This window comes from Schistocerca americana, chromosome 2, assembly GCF_021461395.2.
Source record: "Schistocerca americana isolate TAMUIC-IGC-003095 chromosome 2, iqSchAmer2.1, whole genome shotgun sequence".
In the NCBI taxonomy this organism is placed as follows: domain Eukaryota; kingdom Metazoa; phylum Arthropoda; class Insecta; order Orthoptera; family Acrididae; genus Schistocerca; species Schistocerca americana.
The window spans coordinates 239,233,128-239,248,341 of record NC_060120.1 but is presented as its reverse complement, the minus strand read 5'-3'; the positions used below and the strand labels follow the sequence as shown (position 1 = coordinate 239,248,341).

The window sequence follows — 15,214 nt, the reverse complement described above, 5'->3', positions numbered from 1 at the left end:
ACACCAGAGGGGTGTCGTGCGCGAAATAGCGGTCAACGGCCGGCGACACCACAGTGGTGTCGTCTGCATAGCATCGCTCGGTGGCCGGCGACACCACATTGGTGTTGTGAGCATAGTATCGCGCAGTGGCCGGTGACAGCACTTTAGTATCTTTTGCATTCTGTTGGTGTTTTGTTTAGCTAACAATAAGTTACACACGTCAACAAGTTTTTTGTTTTTATAAGTACTTGTGCACTTTCATTATGGCAGACGAAAGAGACAAAAGGATTATTTACGATGAATGCGCGACGTCTTGTCTGACGTTCCGGACGACTTGGCCGATTGGGAAGAATGGATATCAAAAAAATAAAGTGAAGCAGAACTTCGGAAAATAGTGAAATACGTCCAAGAAGAATTCGGCGAACGCCACTGTTGCCAACTGATTCGGATGAATCAGACGAAGAAGACAGACAATAATTTACTGTGGAGCAATAACAAATTTTAAGGATCTCCGGGTCCACACATATTCCCAAAGATACACACAGCGCCGTGGATATCGTAGAATTATATATTTGGAACGATCTATTTGGATATATTAGCAACGAAACCAACAAGAATTACAATCAAAATTGCAATAGAAGGAAACAGGATTTTTAAAACTGCCAAATTTGTCGACGTTACGGGATCCGAACTTAGAAAATGGTTTGGGCTTGTTATCCTTATGGGAACTGTAAAAAAGGCAAGGATCGATGATTATTGGTCAATGAATCCGTTGGTAGACACATCGATATTTCGCAAAACAATGTCCCGCAAACGATTCAGACAAATATTATCATTTTTACATTTTTCCGACAACAACAATAAACCGGATAATGCCGACCGTCTTTTCAAAGTGCAATTCCTAATTGATTATTTTTCCAAAAAGTTTAAGGAAACGTTTAATCTAAGTCAAAAATCTCAATTGATGAAGGAATGTTACCATGGCGTGGGCAGTTAAATTTTATAAAGTTTACAGTCCGTCGAAAATTACGAAAATGGCCTCCTCATTCGGATGCTGTGTGATTCGAGTACGGAATACATTTCCTCATTCAAGATATATTCCGGCGATGGACAACCTTAAGCAGAAACAGTGATGGAACTATTGATACCTTCTTATGGAAAGTGGCATCACATCTACATGGATAATGATTATAACAGTGCAGAACTTGCAGAGAAGTTACTTGAAAAGAAAATTCGAGTTTGTGGAACGACACGGCAAAATAGAGGATTTCCGGAAAAATTAAAGCGCGCAAAAGTAAATGAGTTTGAAGCTTGTCATCAACGGAAAGGTGACAAGCGGCCGGCGACAAGCCAAGTAATCCGAATTAGCGCTGCCGGCGCCAAGCGAATAGATTTGTGCGAGACGTGCGGACAGCAAAGTGTTAAGATAGTTGGGATAATATATGTCACGGCTTGATATTTCCGCCGGCCGTTGTGGCCGAGCGATTCTAGGCTCTACAGTCTGGAACCGCGCGACCGCTACGGTCGCAGGTTCGAATCCTGCCTCGGGCATGCATGTGTGTGATGTCCTTAGGTTAGTTAGGTTTAAGTAGTTCTAAGTTCTAGGAGACTGATGACCTCAGATGTTAAGTCTCATAGTGCTCAGAGCCATTTGAACCATTTTTTTAGATTTCCAGTTAACGAAAGACGTTATCGACATTTCAATCCTAACTGACGTTGTGCTCATCTTAGCAAGTTTCCATGCCCGGAAGTCGGTTCCGCAGCGGTCGGAGGATCCATAATTGGCATATTATTAATTGGATCTTTCTCTGTTTATACATCGGGTTTTACGCAACACTGGTCTTAAACAGCGACTGAGAAGGATTGGGCTCGGTTTGTGTTCTGCGGTGGCGTGCAAGGTATCGGCCGTGAAGCAGTTTCCGCATTGATTCTGCACCAGGGCAGCTCTAGAACACTACTGTACAAGCGGCATGTCCTGGAGGGCGAAGAAAATAATTCTATTCGTTAATACCAAATTCTTCTAGTTTAAGTTTCTCATGATGTCATGTGATTGTTTTTCACACTCAGTCGAGAGGATAGTTTGACGTATGAATGAGTTGAATTTTTGGTTTTTGACTTGTATCATGCTTGCAGCTTGGAATATAAGTATTTAATATTGTCCCGCTATAGTCAAGCAATGAAATTAGATTATCGTGACAGTTCATTTTAAATTTTAATTACGTGTTAAATTTTATTGTGAATTTGATGACGAAAACTGGTATTGGTTATAGAGTCTCTGTCGTTAGCCCTTCTAGTTAAACTGATGTTTGAAACTTCTGTTTGGCGCACAAATTACGACGCTGCGTTTGTTTAATGCATTACTGAAAGTTATGAGCCATATCACGGGAACTAAATAAGGGTATTTAAAATTTCTGTTGTTTAACTTTGTTTTGCTCGATTGTAAAGATTTACTTTACGAAACCACATAGGGTGGTTTTAAGTGTTTTTAAGATTTATAGAAGTTTCACGTTATTTGTGAAAATTTTGAAAGATAATTGTACGTCTGTGTACTTATTTGGATAAAATAAATGGTATGTTACATAATTAACAACATTTCTATGTCAGACTCCTGCATTCAAGTCTGACCCACTGAAAGGGTCACCTTCCTATATCCTGTTCTTGTCAAAGAAGAGATTCAGATTTGACACTTTGTGAACGTCTAGGGTTATGCAACATAATACCGAGAACACAAGAGCACTGAAAACGCATTTTGAAAAGAAACGGCACTTAGAGCGTTTGACATTTGCACTTCTCACTTGGTGACGTCTTCTCTTTCCACTTGACCTCCCAGGTTCAGTACCGCAGATCAAACAGGAGGCCGAAAGAATTTGGGCCTAGGGAGTACATTCTCAGGTATTCCAAGCTCTCGGGGCTAATTGGGATCAGTCTCGTCTTCAGTGATGCACGTACCGACGTGCACCAGCTAAATCTTAAGCTGATTGGTGTTACAGTTAAATCACCACGTGAGTATGCTGTCTGTAATTTGCGTGCATTTGGTTTGTTCGGCAGTACGACCCCGAGGGCTTCGGCGAGATCCCGTGGGACGACTTCGTGGAGGTGCTCAACCAGCCGGAGTTCGCCGCCGAGGTGGACGCGCACAAGCGGGACATCCTGCTGGAGAGGGCGCTGGAGCGCAAGACCAGCGCCATCACCTTCCAGGACTTCGTCAACGTGGTGAGTACCCAACCGTGTTGTCACGCTGTTTCTGCCAAGTGCAGCCAAATGTCCAGCAGTCACATCATTAATTCCGTAGGCAGCTTGACTTTCTTATTGCCGTTAAATCCCAGTAAACAAAGCCACACTGTTCTTCATTCATTGAGGAGTCGGTGTAGATGAGTCAAGCGTTTCTGTGGATGTAGAGATATTTAAAAATCATATACCGCTATTTGTGTATCTGCTGTATCCGACGGGGCACAGAGGCTCCAAGCGGTACAGAAGTGTTATGTGGATTGCCTGCCCCCGCAGGCGTTGCCTGCCAAGACGACACACGGATAAAGCGTATCTTCCGCTTGGCCTACGGAGGGTGACACCTCTGCCGCCCTACTATGCATCGACCTATCAGAGGGGCTGAAATGCTGGTATACTGTTAGCCGGAGCTCCTTCTCTTACAGTTATGTCTCTTCCTTTGGACGACTCCAGTGTTTCTTCCAGCTACAATAATTTTTCAATCCAGAGGCTGATTTCTGAGCTGGAAAACTTATGCCTTAATATATTCGTAGGCGTACCTAAAACAATAACAGATTTTTACAGGCCCCCTGAATAATCGCTGTATATTATAGGGCATTGTGGTAACCGACTGACTCACTGATTCGTCATCGCCTAGCCCAAACCACTAAGGATAGAAACTTAAAATTTGTGGATGGTGTTTATCTTATAATGTTCTGCGTCGTTCAAGAACGGATTTTTCTATGTTCTATCCCTAACAGGGTGAAATAGGGGATGAAATGTTTCTTGAAAATATGTCTAAAGCAATTTTGAAGCTACACCTAGAAAAATTGGTATTTAGTTTCTCGGTCAAAATAATTTTTGGAAATTTAACTCCTATAGAGGTGAAATAGTGGATGGAAGTTTTTTTAAATAAATCATTATTAAAGAACCATCAAAGTATTTGTAAAGCTACATTTACAAAAATGGGTAGTTGACTTTTAGATTACAAAAAAAAATACGTGTTTCACTCTTTTTTATTCGACCCCTAAGGAGGTCAAACAGAGGGTGAAATATTTTATGAAAATATTTCGTTGTTAAGGCATTTTTAAAGCTAAACTCTTGAAAACTAACATTTGGCTTCTTTGTTACAGATTAAAAAGTGCGCCTTTCACTGTTTTTCGAAATTCAACCCTTAAGGGACTGAAATAGGGGGATGAATATTTCGTTATAATAAAAAATGTAAAGCTAAATCTATGAAAATTGGTTTCCATTTGTAGGTTAGGTGCAAGGAAATATGTGTTAGGGGATACAAGTTTTTATGTAAGCATCACCACGAGAGCTCAAAAGGCATGATTAACAAAAACCTTGGACTATAGCTACCAGAATCGCTTTTCTCATTAGAAATACATTGGAAAACAGCATGCTTCTATCACCTTAATCGGCGTGAAAAGTTTATAATGTGTTGCAGTTCGTGAACAACACTGCAGACCATACAGCCTGTGGGGGTGAAGCAGTGGGCGCTAAGCTAGCTAATGTATACTCATACAAAGTTTTTTTAGAACGTGTTTTATTTTAAACTGAAAGTATAGTTGTATAACACTAATTTAAAAATTACTTCATACATACGGGGGCGTGCTGAAAAGTAATGCCTCCGAATTTTTTACGTAGAAACTCTTAAATCTTTTCAAATAAAACAAGCTTCATTAACGTTCTACATCTTTATTCTTCATGTCCACATTTTGCAGTCCTCTGCTCTAGCGAGCTCCGAATTGTAGCACGTAACTTAGCGGTATGTTACGTAATTATGTCGGTGCGTGAGAAACGGCGTGCTTTAATCGATTTTCGAATTCGAAGAGTTCGTCCACAGGTGAGGCACCTCCTTCTTCAGCATGACAATGCCAGACATCATAAAAGCGCTGCGCCACCTTCAACAATCCGACGCCTTGAGTTCATTGTCATCGATCATCCTACACACACTCCCGATTTGACACCCGTCAGATTTTCGTACGTTTCAAACACTTAAAGAACCCTTTCGACGACTTCTCTTTGATGGTGATGAAGCGGTGCAACAAGAGGTAAGGTTATGGCTCCGTCAGCAAACATTCTACAGTGACGATATCAAGAAAGCTGTTTCTCGTTGGGAGAAATGTGTTCGTCGCGAGGGTGACTATGCTGAGAAGCAGATATATAGACATGAAGAATAAAGATGTAGATTGTTAATAACGTTTGTTTTATTTCGAAAGCTTTGAGAGTTTTCACATAAGAAATTCCAAGGCACTACTCTTCAGCACGCCCTTGTATATTATGGTGGCTTTTCTTTATAATTACACCGGCTTTTCGTTTCTTGAAGCCGATCCATGTAATGTCGTTGAAGAAGAGCATTTGTAACACATTAACCAAGGAGACTTGGAAGAATATGAAATTGCTGGACAATGTTGTTTTAAATAACTACCCCCTCGTACTTCAAATTTCGTTAACTCATTTGAATTCACTTTATTGCGCTTAGAAAGTCAACAACGTTGTAAGCAACCAGCCATGAAAGACATTTCAGACGAACTTTTATTAAATTTACAATGTTATTTGACAGTTTAAAAATTTTTATTATCACAAATAATTTAATATTCATAACTATCGACTAGTAAACGACCAAATGCATAAAGTGATACTGAAAATGTTTGCTTGTATGTGTCTTCAAAATTGTTCGCATTTAATCAAAAAAAGAACGAGAAATTGCTTCTCGTGAAGACGCTAGTAAAATACACTCGATACTGCATGACCAATTATCAGCCCCGATATTTGAGGAAATGCTGAGTTATGCATAATTTGCTTCAAAATTATCCGCTGAAAGAGGGGTTTTTGAAAATGTTAACGAGGTTTGTTTTTCCATGGAAAACCTCAAAAGACCTTGCGTATGCGGAAACAGCATCTATTCAATGCAGCTGGTGCCGTTTAACTTTATGTTTTCCATGTTTTTACGAAAAATACCATCCTGCCATTGTACTCGTAATGTCGAAAGCGACGATTAATTGTACATCTTTCGAAAGCCGTCTGTGACGGTCAAAACTTGGAGGTAACAAGTAGTTTCGGGCTCCTTCCAGGTATAAAAGATTTCTGAAATCACGGATAAGCATACATTTTCAGTATCACTTTATGCGTTTGGTCGTTTCCTAGTCGATTGTTAAGAATATTATATTATTTATGATAATAAAAATTTGTATACTGCCAAATAACATTGTAAATTTAATAAAAGTTCTTCCGATTACACGTGTTTTTCCCATTATATCAATTGTAATATGAATAGTAAAGAAAATGACTGTGTTAAATATAAAAAAAGTGAGGAACGGTACTCGATCCAGCGATTACGGCGCTTGAACGCTACCCACTCGGCTGCCGCCGCTTCCTGGTAAAAACGGCCACGCACAGGTATATATCTGACGACCGAAATCATCTTGCGATTTTCTCAATAACGCTTGAGAAGCAAGCGCTACTGCTTACACATTTTGTTGTCCTAATAGAGTACTAAGTGTGTACGAAGTTTGAAGTAAATCCGCGTTCCAAACGTCGTGGCCTCCCCATGTTAGAGAGACGACAGAACGTAAGGGCAGAGCAAACGTCAGAAAGGCACTCAGGGCACCGGATTCATCATTATTATCGATCCGATGTGCAACTCGTTATTCATTGACCACAAGGAGCATTAAGAGATGGCTCACAGAAAGGGAACTGACCTCACGACTACTTCTATTGACCTCTGTATACCAACAAACCCTTTGCAGTAGTATCGGGCACATACTGACTGGAGTTGAATCATCTTCATAAACGAGTCCTGCTTTGAATCGAGTCCCGATGACCAGCTAAAAGTTGTGTGGAGACACCCCGGACAATGGTCGGATAACAACCTGACTGTCGTCCGTTGTACAGCCCGACAGCCAGGAGTGATGGTCATGACCGCCATTTCATTTCCTAGCAAGACTCCTTCGGTTGTCATGCGCCGCAGCTTTAGAGCACAGCTGGCGACGGTAATCTATGCCTCGGTTAGTTGCCCTTCGTCGCGAACCATCCTGGGCTTACATTTCAGCAAGGTAAAGCCCGCCCGCACACGGCGAGAGTTTCTCCTGCCAGAATTCGTGGTTGCAAAACCCTATCTTGGCCAGCAAGGTCGCCAGATCTCTCCTCCATTGAGAATGTTTGGAGCATTACTTACAGGGCCGTCCAAATATCTCGGGATTTTGACAATCTAACACGCCAATCGGATCGAATTTAACACGATATATGAAGTGCGGGAATTATCGCACAAGCAGCTCGTGCATCCAACTTGCTTACAAGAATAATACACAGAAGAATGGAAAGGAAATCTGAGGATCTGTTAGATAACGATCACTTTGGCTCTAACTTGATACCAGTGAAGTCGCAGATGGCGGTGGTTTGAGGTCAGTGGAATAGACACTATAGGGCGTCCGGCTCGGTGCTTTCCTTGAAGTAAGCTCGTTCTGTTACTGTGGTGCCAACTGCTGCTCAGATTGCTCCTGCAGATGTAGTACGGAGCGCTAGAGCCGTACGCCGACCACGGCGATCTTCCCTCCCGGTAGTGCCACGTGGCCGTCCGGAGGCCGGTCTTCTTGCAACGGTTCTCGTGACAGCTGCTAACAATGAGGTACAGTGACTACATTCCTGCCAGATCTCTCTGCAGTATCGTAGCCGTATTACACGAGCTCGTTCAAACTCAGTGGCTTCTTCGTTGCCTTAAAGTCATTCTTGTCTAACGTTAACTCACTACGCCCATTCCCAAAGGTAACTATCGCTCACGACCGTTACACCGCGTGTTTAAAGCAAACGTTTTTGCATCCTCACAGTGGTGCTACTAGCGCCTCTCTTACGTAATTCGACCGAAATTCGAATAGACATGTTTCAGATTGAAAGGTCTCTGTTAGATTCCATTCATGTTAGTTTCCTCGATCTACTGTCGTTTACGTCATACGAGGTGCGGCTAGAAAAAAACCGGACTGATGCTGGAAAAAACATTTATTTACAATTATTTACAATTTCATGTTATCTCCTTCAATGAACTCTCCTCCTCGGTCTCTACACCGCTCCATACGAATTTTCCACTGTTCATAGCAATGCTGCAGATCATTTTCGGTAAGTCCATACATTACTTCCGTCGCTTTTTCTTTTACTGCTTCAACAGTCTCAAATCTAGTTCCTTTCAAAGCTGACTTGACTTTAGGGAAAAGAAAAAAGTCACAGGGGGCCAAATCAGGTGAGTAGGGTGGATGATCTAAGATGGGAATGTTGTGTTTTGCCAAAAACGTCTTCACTGACAACACACTGTGAGCTGGGGCATTGTCTTGGTGAAGGATCCATGACTTTTTTCTCCACAAATCGTTCCGTTTTCTCCGTAATCGCTCACGTAGGATAGCCAGGACGCTAATGTAGTAATGCTGATTCACTGCTTGTCCCTCTGGTACCCAATCAATGTGCACAATCCCTTTGATGTCAAAAAAACAATCATCATTGCCTTGAATTTCGATTTTGACATTCGTGCTTTTTTTTGTCGTGGAGAACCAGGAGTTTTCCAATGCATCGATTGGCGTTTAGTTTCGGGGTCGTAAGTAAAAAACCACGATTCATCGCAAGTAATAACATTTTGTAAGAAGGTGGGATCACTTTCAATGTTTTCCAGGATGTCAGAACAAATCATTTTTCGGCGTTCCTTCTGTTCAATTGTGAGACACTTTGGAACCATTTTTGAACACACTTTGTTCATGTTGAAACTTTCATGAAGAATCTGTTTAACACTTTCCTTGTCAACTCCTGTTAACTCAGACACTGCTCTGATTGTTAAACGGCGATCTTGTCGAACAAGTTTACCGATTTTTTCAATGTTTGCATCAGTTTTTGCTGGCAACGGTCTGCCAGTGCGAGTGTCATCACTGGTGTCTTAGCGGCCATCTTTAAATCGTTTAAACCACTCAAACACTTGTGTTCGCGATAAACAATCATCGCCGTACACTTGTTGTAACATTACAAACGTTTCACTTGCAGATTTTCCTAGTTTGAAACAAAATTTGATGTTAACACGCTGTTCTTTCTGTACACTCAACATTTTCCGACGCACAGACAAAACGTCAACTACTTAAAACAGACGCCACGGGCAGACTGAGTGCAGGAGGCAGATGAAACTCGAGCAGTAGGCGGAGCGAGAGTCACGTGACAGGCCACGCGACTTTCAGCCTTATTGCATTCGTTTTATTGTTTCACCAGTACTAGTCAGGTTTTTTTCTAGCCACACCTCATACATTCATTCCACCTCTAAATTTACTGTGGTATTTCTAAATTTATCTGGGAGGAGACTGAGCAGTGGAATGTGTTATATTGACAGATAAACCCAAACAACTTGTCATGCATCACTTTCAAATACATTTTTATATGTAATTCGTATCATACAGTTTCATATGGAACCCACAGCCGCCTCGTTTACATAGTGTATATGATGTCTTAAGATATTGTCGTCTAGTTCCCTTCTGGTGCGAAAGGATGGATGAGTGAGTGTACTTGTAGTTGTATGCTCGGTGGTAGCAGAGAAGCTAGAGAACAATAGGACCAACGACTGAGTAGGTAGCTACGATTTCTAAGGCAAAGAGGTTTGTCTCCTTGGTGTGGTCCTGTCCGTCCCTTGTCAATTTGGTACAGGAAGCTGCGTCTCTGGTCACTTCCTATTCTATTTGTGGGACACCCTCGGAAGGGGCCCACGCTACTCAGTATGCGGCCAGTTTCTGAAGTGGTAAGATCTCCGGGTAAGCACGCGTCTGGTGATTCTGATGGACAATGGAATTCTTAAGTTCAGCCTAACTGAAAAATTAATCACCTTTGTTACAGGTCTACACCGAAAATGTTTTCATATTATTTTAAATCGCGACGCAATGCAATTTCAGTGTTAGTTTCAGAATGTATTGCGGTGGTGGCTTTGTCCCCAGTCGAATAAAGGAAAATGGAAGCACGTGGTGATGAGGCGTAACTGTAACTAAGATCATCCGTCTTTAGTGTGAATGTGCTTATGACTGTAATCTTTCCTCTCGATAAAATTTTTCAAATTACTAATTTTTCTTTATGTTCTAGCCACGTGGTGTGTGCTTTGTGGTACCAGTACCACGTGCTCGTGAAATTGTTTGACCCATCAGGTCAATACTATGGCATTAGTAACACAGTTCGGAAGTTTCTCTTGTAACTAATGTTTCGACTTAATTTTTTTATTATTAAAATTATTGTGAAATTACACATTTCTGTAAATCTAGTTGACCATGTGCAGCATGTGGTAGTAACAAAACTGGCCCTCAGCTACTCTTTTGAATAATACTTCGGGTATTCAAACGTAATTAATCGGCACAACGAGCAGTTCTTTCTGTTTCACATCCTTTTTGAAACATTTCATAGACAATTTAGTAAGGTTGTGGATATATCGCACCGCGTTTCCTTTGTATAAAGTTACTATAGCAGTCTGTGGTTATCCATTAGGAACAGGACTATGGTACGAGGCGAATTTCTTTTCTTAAATAGAAGCGATTGGTTGTGGTTCATTTCCTTTTGTATACCCTTCAATGATCTCTGTTTGTTAGTTTTGAATGTGCTACTGCACCCTGTTTCCCAGTCTTTGTTTGCTTTTCCTTGTTTACTATTTTTTTTCGTAGAAAGTCACGTTTTCCTGACATTTAATAAGGCACCAGCTTTGAGTCAGGTTTACCATGTTTCACGGTTCACTGATAAACTTTAAAATAGATCTCAAGGCTTAAACTTCCTTTATTTTTCATTAATTTAATTTTCCCTATCATTTGCTTAGTTAAAATAACAAAATTTTATAAAAATTAGCTGATAGTGTGCGTGACTATTCCGTAAACTATAAAAATTCGTAACAGTAGTAAAAATTTGTCAGTCACACGCGGATACTTTCCACACGAGGTGCGAACAGTTTTTAAAAACACTAGGCTCATTACAAGATGAACAAACACGCCTATCAACTTTAGTCTACGCCGCACAACTCCTTCTTGGTGTTGCGACTTTTCTTCCGTCAGTGTATTTTAAAAGAATGGAGTCTCTATGAAAATACACAGTCGGTAAATAACCCATCTGGCCCATACCTCACGTGGTTAATTACACAAAGAAAGTATCACAAAACTGAACAATTAAATCAACAGTCTAGATGGTGGTTATAATTAAGCTTTTGTTAGCTCAGAGGCGCCAACGGCCTCGCCTCAGTGGTAACGCCGTCAGATCACCGAGTTAAGTGCTTAGATGGGTGACTGCCGTGGTCTGCCGAGCGTGGGGGAGGGGGGGGGGAAGTGGGGTGCACTCACCCCTTGTCACGTCAATTAAGGAGTTACTTGATTGAGAATTAGCAGCCTGGAGAGCGGCGTCCTGAACACAGGCTCCTCCATATCAGTACCTGGAGAAAGCCTTATGGCTGAGGATGACACGGCGGTCGGTCGATACCGTTGGGCCTTCCGAGTCCTGTTCGGAGTGTATTTGAGAGGGCCCACATCAAAAGCGACTGATCGTAGGAAAATGGAACTTTGGGAAATATTTGCAAAGATGGGAAATAACGAATATAACATTGGAAGAAACACATTTTAATTTCCACATCAGCAGGTAACATTTGTTAACTATATACCACGTTTACGTTCCAGGCTATAATCGTTGCTCAATGTAACGACTAGCTGTGTCCACGACAGGAACCGCTCAGGAGATTGCTCTAATCCTGACTAATATATTTCAGATGCGACGTTGGTTACATCCCTTGCTATGCTCATCTTCAACCTCCAAGGTCTGATGGTGTCCTGTTAATACACAATTTCCTTCAGGTAACCCCGCAGCCACAAATCACACGGTTTCAAATCTGAAGATCTTGGTGGACTCGCAATTTGGCACCATCCGCCAATCGTACGATTTCTTCCAAACGTGTTACGGAGGAACCATGTGTCCTCGTGAGCAGTGTGAGGTGGAGATTCATCGTGCATCAAAACACCTCTCTTGCGCAGAGAGGGTATCACTCCGTACCGGCCGTACCAGCACCGGTTCCTAACGGCAAGTCATTATACTAACACTCCACACGAAACAAATCATGCAGCTCATAGTCTGAACATCATTCCTACAAAGTTAGGTACACAAACGGTGTATACAATGAAGAGCCAGAGAAACTGCCCAATATCGTGTAGGGCCCCCGCGAGCCCGCAGAAGTGCCGCAACACGACCTGGCATGGGCTCGGGTAACGTCTGAAGTAGTGATGGAGGAAACTGACGCCATGAATCCTGCAGGGCTGTCCATAAATCCGTAAGAGTACGAGGAGGTGGAGATCTCTTCTGAACAGCACGTTACAAGGCGTCCCAGATATGCCCACTATTGCTCATGTCTGGAAAGTTTAGAGGCCAGCGGAAGTGTTTAAACTCAGAAGTGTGTTCCTGGAGCCACTCTGTAGCAATTCTGGACGTGTGGGGTGTAGCATTGTCCTGCCGGAATTGCCCAAGTCCGTCGGAATGCACGATGGACAAGAATGGATGCAGGTGATCAGACAGCATGCTTACATACGTGTCACCTGTTAAGAGTCGTACCTAGACGTATCAGGGATCCCATATCACTCCAATTGCACACACCCCACACCATTAAAGATCCTCCACTAGCTTGAACAGTCCCCTACTGACATGCAGGATCCATGGCTTCATGAGTTTATCTCTACATCCGCACACGTCCATCCGATCGATACAATTTGAAACGAGGCTCGTCCGACCAAGGAACGTGTTTCCAGTTATCAACAGCCCAATGTCGGTGTTGACGGCTTCAGGCGAGGCGTAAAGCAGTGTCGTGCAGTCATCAAGGGAACACTAGTGGGACTTCGGCCTCAAAAGCCCATGTTGATGATGTTCCGTTGAAAGGTTCGCACGATGACACTTGTTGATGGCCCAGCATTGAAATATGCAGCAATTTGCGGAAGGTTTACACTTCTGTCACGTTGAACGATTCTCTTCAGTCGTCGTTGGCCCCGTTCTTACAGCATCTTTCTCCGGTTGCAGCGATGTCGGAGGTTTGATGTTTTACCGGAGTCCTGATATTCACGGTACACTCGTGAAATGATTGTACGGGAAAATCCCCACTTCATCGCTACCTCGGAGATGCTGGTCCCATCGCTCGTACGCCGACTATAACACCGCGTTCATTCTATCCAAAAATAATGGCTCTAAGCACTATGGGACTTAACATCTGAGGTCATAAATCCCCTAGAACTTAGAACTACTTAAACCTAACTAGCCTAAGGACATCACACACATCCATGCCCGAGGCAGGATTCGAACCTGCGACCGTAGCAGCAGCGCGGTTCCAGAATGAAGTGCCTAGAACCGCTCGGCCACAGCGTCCGGTGCGTTCATACTCCCTTAAATCTTTATAACCTACCATTGTAGCAGCAGTGACCGATGTAATACCTGCGCCAGACTCTTGTTGTCTTATATAGGCGTTGCCGACGGCAGGGCCATATCCTGCCTTTTTACGTATCTCTGCATTTTAATATGCATGCCTATACCAGTTTCTTTGGCGCTTCAGTGTAGTTTTCCCTCTACATTGGTTCAAGTGGCGAAAGTTTCGTTATACCCACCCTATTCAATATTTCAAAATAGCAAGCAAAACACGTCTGTAGCATCTTAAAGAGATATAGGAGACACCATCAAGGCACTTTTTCGGCCTGCAGTACATATGACATACTTCCCATGTGGTTCATCACACAAAAAGGTATCAGAAAATTGAAGAATTAAGCCAGAAATTTGTATTAATGGACAAGACACGTTCTGCATCCTATGAGAAGAATGAAAATCCTGTTAAAGCATGTAGAAAACACCCTGAGATACCCGCGGAAGGCGTACCAGCTTCTAACAGATCCTTGGACAAGGTACCCACAATGGCAATATGGACATGTGTCCGGAACTTACGACAACCAACAAGCGAGCGTTCACCTTGGGCACTTGCGATGCCCTCTCATTCTAACGATTGTAGGCGACGATGGTGGGATCACAGGTTTACTTCAAACGCTTTACAATTTTAGTAGGCCATTAAAACAAAATAACGTACAAGCAGTAAGGTGCCCTATTCTGGCAATTCCAAGAAAATCGCAAGAGAAGTTTTACACGTCTATTATGTGGCTTATCTATCTGCGCGTAGGTGCCGGACTTTCGTCATGGTCCAGTGGCACAGGCACTATAGCTCAGCGTGCTCGGTCAGAGCGCTGGCTGGCATGTAGCTGAGCGAAGGGATCAACAACGAACTTCAACGGATGTCACCTGACGTCCGCTAGAACCAAATACAGCGAGCAATTACGAACAAAACGCAAAAAACAAGGAAGTGGTTAGCGTTCGTGCTTCGTAAGATGAACGAGTGTGAGACGACGGTTCGGCTCCCGCTCAAACTTTATTATTCATCTATATATATCACTGGTCGTATTATTTAATTTATATGGCATTTGAGGGGTAATACAATTTTTCAAAAACCACATATATTTGCATGAGGTTTTAGTGAATTTCATGTTATGTAATTACTTCTCTCTCTCTCTCTCTCTCTCTCTCTCTCTCTCTCTCTCTCTCTCTCTTCTCCCGAACAGGCCATGAAGGCCAAAGGTACCGACCGGCCGCCGTGTCATCCCAAGCTCACAGGCGTCACTGGATGCGGGTATGGAGGGGCATGTGGTCAGCACACCGCTCTCCCAGCCGTATGTCAGTTTACGAGACCGGAGCCGCTACTTCTCAATCAAGTAGCTCCTCAGTTTGCCTCACAAGGGCTGAGTGCACCCCGCTTGCCAACAGCGCTCGGCAGACAGGATGGTCACCCATCCCACCCCGACAGTGCTTAACTTCGGTGATCTGACGGGAACCGCTGTTACCACTGCGGCAAGGCCGTTGGCTATGTAATTACTTGCTGTTTTTAATTAAATTTAATTATTACAACGAACATATTTATAACTCTCCACAAGTAAATGAAGAAATACACAGAGTTTTCCTGGAAATGTATCCCTTCTTG

The 15,214-nt window shown here is 42.7% G+C and overlaps 1 long non-coding RNA gene across 1 annotated transcript in view; it reads left to right on the top strand.

Annotated features, from left to right (window-relative positions):
• The window catches only part of LOC124589872, an 822,095-nt gene extending 818,971 nt beyond the window's left edge, over window positions 1-3,124 (top strand). The window contains exon 3 of the long non-coding RNA XR_006976287.1: window positions 3,028-3,124. This is a non-coding gene — a long non-coding RNA (uncharacterized LOC124589872). The remainder of the gene's footprint in view (window positions 1-3,027) is intronic.
• The last annotated feature ends 12,090 nt before the right edge of the window (window positions 3,125-15,214 follow it).